We start from the raw sequence: 11,694 nt of genomic DNA on the forward strand, positions 1-11,694 counted from the left end.
GGAATTTTTGGAAAGTTTAGTAGCAAGGGCATTTTGGTCATTTAGGGGTAAAATGAATTAAAATACAAAATTAAAAGCCAATTTTGCTCATCTTCAACCCCATGGCCGAATGTAGCAAGGAGAAACCATGGCTAGGGTTTTTCAAGCTTTCAAGCTCGATTGTAAGTCCGTTCTAGCCTCGTTTTTAATGATTTTTACGTTTTTGGAGTCCTAGTAGCTTGATTTAGCTTATGCTAGCAATAATTTAACCTAGGGTTTATATTTGGAAAAATACCCATAGTTGAAATTTGTGTATTTTGGTGTTTTATGATAGAATATGAGGTTTTAAATTATGTTAGACAACTTGTGCTACTCGGTTTTAAGTGAAAACGAGCAAAAGGGCTTAATCGGTAAAAATACCTAATAGTCATAAGTACATGTTAGAGTGAGAATTTGATGGTGCCATAGAAGGGAAAAATGATCAGCATGTCATAAAACATAAGAAAATAGGCTGAAGTTTAATTTACGAGCTTTGGGACAAAAGTGTAAATATGCAAAAGTTTAGGGGCAAAATTGTAATTTTTCCAAAATATGATTTTGGGTCAATTTGAATAATGTGATTCCTAATTAGACTATATGTTAAATGATAGAGCAATGAAAACTGAAATTCGAGCTAAAATGGGGAAAATACCAAGTTGTGTATGAAATGATAAAAGTAGCCATTTTCGCATATGAGGTAAGTTCATGTGTAAATAATGGAGTATAATTGTTATTTTTAAGTTATTGATGTTAATTATATGATATGCTTATTTTTATCATGAAATATATGCTTTGTAGTTATTTTCAAATAAAATGCAAATTATGTGAATTATTTGTTAAATATAAAGTGCTACTAAGTATTGGTTTCGGTATTTTACGGAAGATGGCATGGAGATGTGTTCGAGGAAAATCCCGTTTGAACCTTAGGAATAGATTAGGATACGAGTGACATGTCACTAGGATATTTGGGCATCCAAACTCGTTGAGTTGAGTCCGAGTTCACTTATGGATGCGAATGTCCGAACTCGTTGAGTTGAGTCCGAGTTCGAGAGATGTAACTAGGCATCCGAGCTCGTTGAGTTGAGTCCGAGTTCACTTATGGATGCGAACGCCCGAGCTCGTTGAGTTGAGTCCGAGTTCACTTATGGGCGGGTTACATGGTAGCTTGGCTACATATGTGGCACTTATGTGCAAACTTTCCATGTATCCAAATTATATTCCGATGTGTTCAACGGGTAAAATTCTACTCAAATGGAGGAATACTTGAGATGAAAGGGACGTATTGGTAAGTGTTGTGAAATGAATACTTTGAACAGGTATGTACTTAACCCTCGGGTTGAAAACTCGATATAACAACAATATGGTAAGATGATAAATGAAAATGTGATATGAATATCTCGGTGATGATTATGCAAATGATGTTTTATGTTTGCTTATATAGTTGTGTTACTTGCTATTTGCATGTGAGCTTCCTAAGCATTTATGCTTACTTCCTCCTTTTCATTCCTTGTAGTGTCGACAAGCCAGCTCGGAAATCGGGAACGGTCGGAGGCATGCTCACACTATCCGTATACCATCTTGGCATAATGGCTTGCATATTTTGAGTATGGCATGTATAGCATTATAATCATTTTGTATATATGGTCTTATGATATGGTTATTGAGTGGTATGGAAATGCTTGGTAATGATTAGCCATTGGAATGGCTAATCATGATCATATTTGGTGTTATGTATGCTAAATTGCTAGCTAATTCATGGAAACCATGAAATAGGTAAAATTTACCATAAAATAGATTCAGACAGCAGCAGTGATGTGAGTTTGAAAAATCATTAAAAATAGTATAGATACAATTAGATGATGAATAAAATATGGAATTGAAGAATTATGAGTCTATTTTCATATGGATGGAACAAAACAGGTATATGAGTTATATTTTATGAGATGTTTAAATTTTGTGAAACAGGGCCAGAGCTATTTCTGGAACCCATGTTCTAACTTTGGAAATTCACCATAAATTTTTCAAAGATAATTAGAAGTCATGAGTTATATTTATAGATTCCTTATTGAGTCTAATTTTATTAGAAACAAACAGAATAGTCATTGAAACTCTGTACAGGGAGATATCTGATTCGTAATACACAGAGGTCAGAGCAGTTGAACCCTGAAATAGGGGAGACTTTAACTAATAAACTGTACTAATTTGCTTAACCAAAAATTCTAGAAAAAAATTAGTAAATAGATGTATAAGTCTAGTTTTAGTGAAAATTTACAGAATTGGATTTCGAGTTTTGGAACTCGAGATATGAATTTTTAAGCAACTGTGATGCAGATTGCTAGCTTGACTGAAAATTTTAAAAATAAATTGTTTGAGCTGTTTAAGTAATGAATTAAGCCTGTTAACACCTCGTGTTCGACTTCGGCAACGGTCTCGGGTACGGGGCATTACAGGGTGAGCCTGTGTTTTTTGAATTTTTTGATTTAGGTCGTGCCCGGCTACTATCCCACGCCCGTGTATCTTGGGCGTGTGTGGTGTAAGGCCATGTCGCACGGTCGTGCCTAGCTTTGTTCGTTTCTCCCACGCCCGTGTGTTAGGGTACCACGCCTGTGTATTGTTGTCCACGGCTTAATAGCACGGGCGTGTCTTATGCCCGTGTCGAAGAAATAGAATCGAGCCTTGCCCCTAGCACGCCCGTGTTTTTCCATTCCCATGCCTGTGTTCACCTATCAAGTTCACCCACGGCCATGTCACACGGCCATGGGGATTTATTGTATCCCGTGTTTTGGGAAATCATGTCCTACTTCTGCACGGCCATATCGCATAGCCGTGTCTCTTCCTTTGTTTGGCTACGACTTTAGGCACGCCAGTGTGCCTGGTCGTGTGTGTTTAAAAACTTTGCAATTTAAAGATAAAGTTAATGATTCAAAGTGTTAGAAATTAAAAATAAAGAAATCAAAATATGTTAGTGCTCGGGTTACCTCCCAATAAGCGCTTATTTATAGTCTAAGCTTGACTTACCTCTCTAGTGAATGGTCAGGGTGGTTCGAGGAGTTTATACTCCTCATTCCTACTATCAATCTCATCAAAATAGGGTTTTAATCGGGTGTTGTTTACCTTAAAAGTGCCGAACTTGGGATGACTCACCTCCACTGTACTGAATGGAAAAATACTAAGTACCGTAAGAGGGATTTCCTCATTCGGTGTAGTAGTAACAATGTGGGGATCTGCAACATCTAGTAAGACTTTATCACCAACCTTAAGTTGATTAGGAGAGGTATCAAGCTTGTTTTGGTGTAGTTTCGGTTTATCATGTGTTCTCGATTTGTGTGCTCGCCATTCGTCTAGCTCTTCTATCCGTAGCCTTCGTTCTTCATGAATGTGTCCTCTATCATTTCTGGAACATGGCTCGTGAACTTCTTTGAAGCTTAATTTCTGCAAAGTCATATTGTCAGTTTTAGTAGATTGGTATGGACTATTACCTTCAATGTTTGATGTGATGCCAGAATTAACGATCACCCACACGAAGTGTAAGCTCATCTGTGCCAACATCAATAATTTTTTTTAGCAGTTGCTAGAAAGGGCCTTCCTAAAATCAAATGGGTGTTATTATCCTCCTCTATGTCTAGAACAACGAAATCAACGGGGAATATGAACTTATCTACTTTCACAAGTAAATCTTCAATAATACCCCTAGGGAATCTTATAGTTTTATCTGCCAATTGAATGCTCATCCTAGTTTGTTTAGGTTTCTCAAGACCTAGTTGCTTAAACATTTTGTAAGGCATAACGTTAATACTAGCCCCTAAATCAGTTAAAGCATGACTTATATCTAAACTACCAATTAAATAAGGAATTGTAAAACTCCCTGGATCTTTCAATTTGTGGGGTAGCTTATTTTGTAGAATAGCTGAGCAGACTGCATTTAGCTTCACATGCGATACTTCATCCAACTTCCACTTATTTACTAAAAGCTCTTTTAAAAATTTCATTGCATTTGGCATCTGTGACAAAGCTTCAATAAACGGTAAGTTAATATGTAATTTTTTCAAAAGTTTGAGGAATTTACTGAATTGTTCGTCTGAGCGGTCTTTCCTCGTCACGTTAGGTATGGGATACAAGGATTATATTCATCATTCACCGTTTTGTTATGACTTACCTCACTTTTACCTTTACTCACCGCAGTTCCTTGCATCAATTCTGGCTTAGGCGCAATGAATCCTTCATTATCTTGAGTACTAATTGAGTTGAGGTGTTCCCTTGGGTTAGGTTCAGTATTAATTTGTAAGTTACCTTGTGGTCGTTCGGAGATTAGTTTGGATAGCTGACCTATCTGAGTTTCGAGTCCTTGGATCGATACTTGTTAATTTTTAAGTGATGTCTCGGTATTTTGGAAACGGGTTTCTGACAATGATATGAATTTTGAGAGCATCTCTTCAAGGTTCGGTTTCTTCTCTTGTTGATAAGGCGGCTGTTGAAAACCCTAAGGATTTTGTGGCTTTTGATTTCTTTGACCACCCAGGAGAAATTTGGGTGGTTCCTCCAACTTGCATTATTAGTATTACTGTATGGGTTATTTTGAGATCTAAAGTTATTATTACCTATATAGTTGACTTGTTCCTCTTCGGTTGTGGGATTGAAGGATTGATATTTTGTATGCACACCTCCTCCACTTGAGTCACACCTCATTACTGGATGTACCTGCGTAGAACCAAGTAAACCATCAATCTTTTTATTGAGAAGTTCTACCTGATTTGACAGCATAGTAACTGAGTCGACGTTATAAACGCCGGCTGTTTTTGTTGGCTTTGTCCTTATGACTTGCCACTGATAGTTATTCAGTGACATTTCTTCAATCAATTCATAAGCCTCTTCAGGTGTTTTGTTGTTGATGGTTCCGTCAGCAGCTACGTCAACCATTTGCCGGGTCGAGGGATTCAGACCATTGTGGAATATTTGTACTTGCAGCTAAAGGGTAACCCATGGTGAGGGCACCTTCTCAGTAAGTCCTTGTATCTCTCCCATGCATCGTAAAGTGTTTCTAAATCCATCTGCACAAAAGAAGAGATATCATTACGTAATTTAACTGTTTTAGCCGACGAAAAATATTTTAGTAAAAATCTCTCGGTCATTTGTTCCCAAGTAGTAATTGACCCTCGTGGTAACGAGTTCAACCACTGTTTAGCTTTGTTCCTCAATGAAAAAGGAAATAACCGAAGATGAATGGCATCATAAAAAATGCCATTGATTTTGAATGTATCGCAAAATTCCAGAAAATTTGCTAAGTGAGCGTTGGGATCTTCATCCTGCAAACCATCAAACTGAACAAACTGTTGTATCATTTGAATAATGTTAGGTTTTAATTCAAAAGTATTTGCAGCTACAGCAGGTCTAACTATGCTAGATTCAGTTCCTGTTAGAGAAGGTTTAGCATAATCATACATAGTACGTGGAGCAGGATTTTGATTAGCCGCAATTGTAGGAGGTAGATGATTGTCTTGGTTTTCATCCATCTTGTCGGTTGGAGGTTGAGTATCATCTTCTTGCTCGTTCTCTATGTATCATCAGTTGCGTCTTATTTCTCTTTGGTTTCTACGAACTGTGCGATTGATTTCTTCGTCAAAAAGTAATGGTCCCGATGGGTTTCTTCTAGTCATAAACTATAAAAACATACCAAGAGAAAGAAAAAGTAAATTAATAAATAACACTAAAATAAAATTAAATTGCAAGAAAAAAAATAAATAAATGGCTGAAGTAATAAAAATTGAGCGTTACTAATATTTCAGTTCCCCGGTAACGGCGCCAAAAACTTGATCGCGTGATTCGTAACAAGTAATAAATATTTATAATGAAGATCAAACCTAGACTAACTGTTATCACGACGAAAAGGCAAGTGCACCTATCGAACAATATAGTAATGGCAAGACTGGGATATCGTACCCAAGGGAACCAAAAGTACTAGTAATAACTATCTTTTTATTATCTAGCCTAAGAATAAAAGGGGTTTTATTTGTTTTAATTAACTAATTATCTAAACTTATAACGCACAGAGAAAAGAATTAGGGAATTGCTTTTGGGAAAATCGATTGACTTGAGACAATACCTAAGGAAAAATCCACCTAGACTTTACTTGTTATTTTGGCTCCGAATCGGAATATTTATTCATTCAACTTGTTCTGTAGAGATCCCTAAGTTATGTTATTATCCCTATTCAAGACTAATAACGTCTAATCCCTAGATTGAATAACCGAGACTTTTCTTTAATTAACACTCTAGGGTTGCATTAACTCGATCTATGGATCCCCTTATTAGGTTTCACCCTAATCCGGAAAAATCTTGTCACCCTATTTCTAGGCGTGCAATCAACTCCACTTAATTATGACAAAAGTACTCTTAGACAGGGTTTATTCCTCCTCTGATTAAGAGCATGTCTTGAATCAGTATCCTGGGATATCAAAACAATAATTAAGAACACATAATTAAGAACAAGTTAAATATTTATCATACGATTCAGAAAATAATAACAAAATTCGTCTTAGGTTTTATTCCCCTTAGGTATTTAGGGGATTTAGTTCATAACTAAATAAGATCCGAAGAATAAAGCATACAAAACATAAAGAAAACCCAAAACTCCTGAAGGGAAATTGAGGAGAGATCTTCAGTCTTGATGATGAATCCGGCTTCTGAGATGGATCAATCGGCTTCCTTAGGGTAATTCCTTACCCCCTTTCTCCGTTCTCCTCTTTCTCCTCTTCTAGGCTGTATTTATAGGCTTTGGAATGCCTAAAATCTTATTTTATCATCCTAACTTAATTTGAAATTTTCTCGAATCGAGTCAACTGAGATGGAATTCGAATCGAATCAAATATATTTGTTCGAGTTAAATTTAAAAAAAAAAGACTTTAGTGTTGTTTATTTTTTATGTAATTTTTCAAAAAAAAATAATTTTCTTTAAAGTTTTTAAACATGATCATACAACAAAAATTAAAGTAAATAAGTGAATAAATAAAAGCAACACAACATCAAGCTAAATAAACAACATTTAGTCCAAATAAACAACAAAAACAATACAACAAGATTATAATAAAAAGAACATAAGTAAAAGTCTAAGTAAACAACATGAGTCGAAATAAACAACAACACTATAATAAAAAAAATATAAGCAAAAGTCCAAAATATAATAGAAACCTACACCAGTCAAAAAAAAAAAAGAACACAACAAAAGTCCAATTAACCAACAACAATAACAAACCAAACCAAACTAATAACAATAACACATTAGTTCAAAAACCATTATAGAATAGTTCAAGTTTCTTCATGAGTCCAAATAAACATTAAAAACAATACAACAAGATTATAATAAAAAAATATAAGTAAAAGTCCAAGTAAACAACATGAGTCAAAGTAAACAACAATATTATATAACAAAAAAACATAAGCAAAAGTCCAAAATACAATAGAAATCTACACCAGACCAAAAAGAAAAAAGAACACAACAAAAATCCAATTAACCAATAACAATAACAAACCAAACCAAATTAATAACAATAACAGATCAGTTCAAAAACCATTATAGAATAGTTTAAGTTTCTTCATGAGTCCAAATAAACTACAAAAAAAATACAACAATATTCTAATAAAAAAACATAAGTAAAAGTCCAAGTAAATAGCATGACTCGAAGTAAATAACAACATTAAAATAAAAAAAACATAAGCAAAAGTCCAAAATGCAATAGAAATCTACACCAATCCAAACAAACAAAAAAAAAAACACAACAAAAGTTTAATTAACCAACAACAATAACAAACCAAACCAAACTAATAACAATAACACCATTATAGAATAGTTTAAGTTTCTTCTTGTGTAACACCTCGAATTTTGGGACTAGAAGTTTTGAGTTTTATGGTTAGGGTCAGTGAAAAGGTAACGCTATTGTGGTTAGTTGTGCGTTTAGATGACAGAATGGGCCTGTTGATCTGGTGGTCGGGTGAGTGTTAGTATACTTCAAGATTCTTGGTTCGAGTCCTTGTGTAAGAGTTTTGGAGAAGTACTATTTTTATGTTTTGTTGGTCAAATTGTAGTTTTTTTTAAAGTTAAATTATTTAATCATTTTTATTTTATTTTATTATTTTAATTTTTATTTCTTTCTCTTTTCTTTGGACATTCTTTCTTCTTCTTCGTGGGGGTTTTTTTTCTTTTTCTTTTGGAAACCATTTTTCTATTAGCGAATCTTGGGAGAGTTTCGTTCCTTGTCACCGAATAGGTGTGGGTTCGAAAACTTTTTCTTTTTGCTATTGACGAAATTTTGATTTGGTTCTGTGAATTTCAAAATGGTTTTGTGGGTTTCTGAAGTTACCATTTGAAGTGTCAAATGTTGCGGTTTTGCGTAAAAATTCGACTGGCTAGGAGGTGTTTCTAAACTGTTAGAGGTTTAAGGGTCATTTGATGTCGGAATTCATGTTTTCTGGGCTGTTTTAGAGTGGTTTCATGACCACATGGGTAGCCACATGGGCATGTGCCTATTCACATGACCATGTGGAATTAGGAGGGTTTTCGGGCAAGATTAGATGCCACACGGCCATGTGGTAGATTTGGAGAAAATAGTTGATTTTTACACGATTGTGTCCTCTGTGCATACGAGCGTGTGTGTTTGGTAATTTAGGTTTTTTATGATTTTTGGTACCACACGGCCTGGCCACAAGGGCATATGTCCCACACGGACGTGTGAGATCTCCACACGATCGTGTCCCCTCTGCTCTTAATTTCTAGCACTTTTGGACAGTGAGTTACATGGGCTGTTTATACGAGCGTGTGCTTGTGGAGCCTTCACACGGGTATGTATGACCTCCACATGAGCGTGTAGACCCCTACACGACCTGGGCAATTCAACACGGCTATGTGGTCCTACCTTGCCAAATTTTTGTATTATGTTGATTAATGACCTGTTTATGGTTCTATGTGTCCCGAACCTTGGCTAGGTCTTAGTAAGGGTAGTCGGGACTCTATTTTAACTCAGACATATCTGTTTTACGCAATCGTTGCATTATTTAAGTGACTCGTTAATGTGATATTGCTTAATAAATAAGTATATGCTTCAGTGGTTAAATGATGTAGGTGTGTGTGTAACTGTTTGGAAATTGTGTACATCAATTCTGTAATTGACTGACTATTTATGAGCTTCTGCTTCTATGTAATTGACAGTGTTTGGTGTGCATTCTTGCATTTGCATTATGATTTAAGGTTTGGGATATGGAGAGAAGCACGTCTGATCTGATTTGGCAATGTAACTGCATGTTGATAAGTCATCATTGTCGGTCAACTTGAGGTGGTAGGTCATCGTTGCCGGTAACCCAGAATGATTTTACATGGTGTGTAGAGTTGGATGGGCCTTTCGAGGTCCTACATGGTGTGTTTTGGTTGGATAAGCTTAATCAGCTCTTATAGGGTGTGATCGGGGGACGGAGAGTTGTTTTGGCTGGATGGGTGGGTTTTCTTGCTTGATTGCTCCTACATACGCATCTGTTTGAGCATTCTAGGTGCTTGATTATCTGATTGTGTTCTGTCTGACTGAAAACACATATGACTAAATGTTCTGGGTGTGATGTGTTGTATGTTTGATATGTTACATTCCATTGAGACGTTAATCTCGAAATTATTTTTTGTTTCAGCATATATCTGTAATTAATCGATATTGAATTGGGTATTGTATTTCTTTTTTTAGTCTTGATTTGAACTCACACTGAGCTCATGTAGCTCACCCCTTCTTAGTATTTCCCTTTCAGGTACCTTTTCTGTTTTCTGGCGCTGGGCTCGGTATACGAAGGTCTCAGACAATTTTAATAGAAAATAAGTTACCAGTTTGTGTTTTTAGTTTCTACTTTGTCATTTGATTTTGAAATGTAAGGTTTTATTAAATGGTGGAACAAGTTCCGATTTAAGTTTTATTTCGCTTACACATATATTATCTCAACTGAAATTTTACTGACTGGATTTTTAAATGATTAAAGGTTACAGCTTGACGTGACAACTTATTTTGTAAGAAATTTCACCTGCGATCACTTTGGTGATTAATGTAACATCCGGGATTTAGTCTAAACTTCTAGGTCGGGTTTAAGGTGTTACATTTAGTGGTATCAGAGCCAGGTTTGCAAAAACTTAGCCTGTGTTTTTACGTATCCGTGTGCACACGTGGTGGTTTTAGAAAAGAAATTTTTGAGAAACTTTACCACAATCAGTTGAATGATTGAGTTTTGTAAATGTTTTACGGGAAAAAAAACTATTTGAGACTCCGATGCTGGTCCAGGTAGAAATTTGAAATTATAAGATTGGAAATATAGATTTTTGTATTTAAGTTGTGTTCGTTTTCTGAAAATGTAGATATCTTAAGTTAGCCACAGGATTGATATAAATTCTAAAAGTAAGCAAGATTTCGAGGAGTCATCTACTTCTCTGGGGCATGAAACTGTTCAGGAGTCAGGGGTCAGTATGATTCCATCAACTTTAGGTAGCGATAACCTGGAGCTTGGTACTGAGGCATTGACTTAGGTAGTGAAAGAGGTATTAGAGGAAGTGTTCGAAGTTAGGATAAGGGAGACTAGTGAAACTCTGTAAGATAGGTGCGTGGATTGTGGGAAGAAAAGAGATCGCAGTCCTCTGAGGTTGGAGCCTCATTGAGGGAGGTATTAGAGGAAGTGTTCGAAGCTAGGATAAGGGAGACTAGTGAAACTCTATAAGATAGGTGCGTGGATTGTGGGAAGAAAAGAGATTGCGGTCCTCTGAGTTGGAGCCTCATTCTTCGAAGCGTGTTAGAATGCATTTGAGTGGCAATAACAGTTTTACGGAGGGTGCTAGTAGTGATGCGAGCTCTCCGTTTTGTGAACACTATAAGAAGTACCATCTAAGCGATTGCTGGAAAAAGATGGGAGCATATTTTCGACGCAGGTCCACCGAACATCAAATTCGGGAGTGTCCTCGGTAATTTTGATACATGTATAGTGTTGAATGTTTCTATGTTTAGATTAGAATATTAAAATTGTATGTGATTGGACAAATATGTATCTGCTTTAGTGATTAAGTGTTTTAGGTGTGTGTATGAGGTCTTAAGTTTGATTTGGTTCTGCTCGAGCTAGAGTACGTAGCAGAAGCGTGGTGGTGTAGCTTGTGTTACTTCACAGTTTTGTTAGTTAGAAATTAAGAGGACGATATTTCTTTAAGGAGGGGTGAGTTGTAACACCTCAAATTTTGGGGCTAGAAGTTTTGAGTTTTGTGGTTAGGGTTAGTGAGAAGGTTACGCTATTGTGGTTAGTTGTGTGTTTAGATGACAGAATGGGACTGCTGGTCTGGTGGTCGGGTGAGTGTTAGTATACTTCAAGGTCCTTGGTTCGAGTCCTTATGCAAGGGTTTCGGAAAAGTACTATTTTTATGTTTTTTTGGTTAAATTGTAGTTTTATTTAAAGTTAAATTTTTTAATCATTTATATTTTATTTTATTTTATTATTTTTATTTCTTTCTCTTTTCTCTGGACGTTCTATTTTATTTTATTATTTTTATTTCTTTCTCTTTTCTCTGGACGTTCTTTCTTCTTCTTCGTAGGGGTTCCTTTTCTTTTTCTTTTGGAAACGACTTTTTACTAGCGGATCTTGGGAGAGTTTCGTTCCTTGTCGTCGAATTAGGTGTGG

General features: G+C 35.9%; 1 non-coding gene across 1 annotated transcript; it reads left to right on the forward strand.

The window, feature by feature from the left end:
* Window positions 1-4,992: 4,992 nt before the first annotated feature.
* Window positions 4,993-5,099, forward strand: LOC128281074 (small nucleolar RNA R71). The gene has a single exon (XR_008271289.1). It is a non-coding gene; the product is annotated as a small nucleolar RNA R71 (small nucleolar RNA).
* Window positions 5,100-11,694: the final 6,595 nt, after the last annotated feature.

This window comes from Gossypium arboreum, chromosome 9, assembly GCF_025698485.1.
Source record: "Gossypium arboreum isolate Shixiya-1 chromosome 9, ASM2569848v2, whole genome shotgun sequence".
Taxonomy (NCBI): Eukaryota; Viridiplantae; Streptophyta; class Magnoliopsida; order Malvales; family Malvaceae; genus Gossypium; species Gossypium arboreum.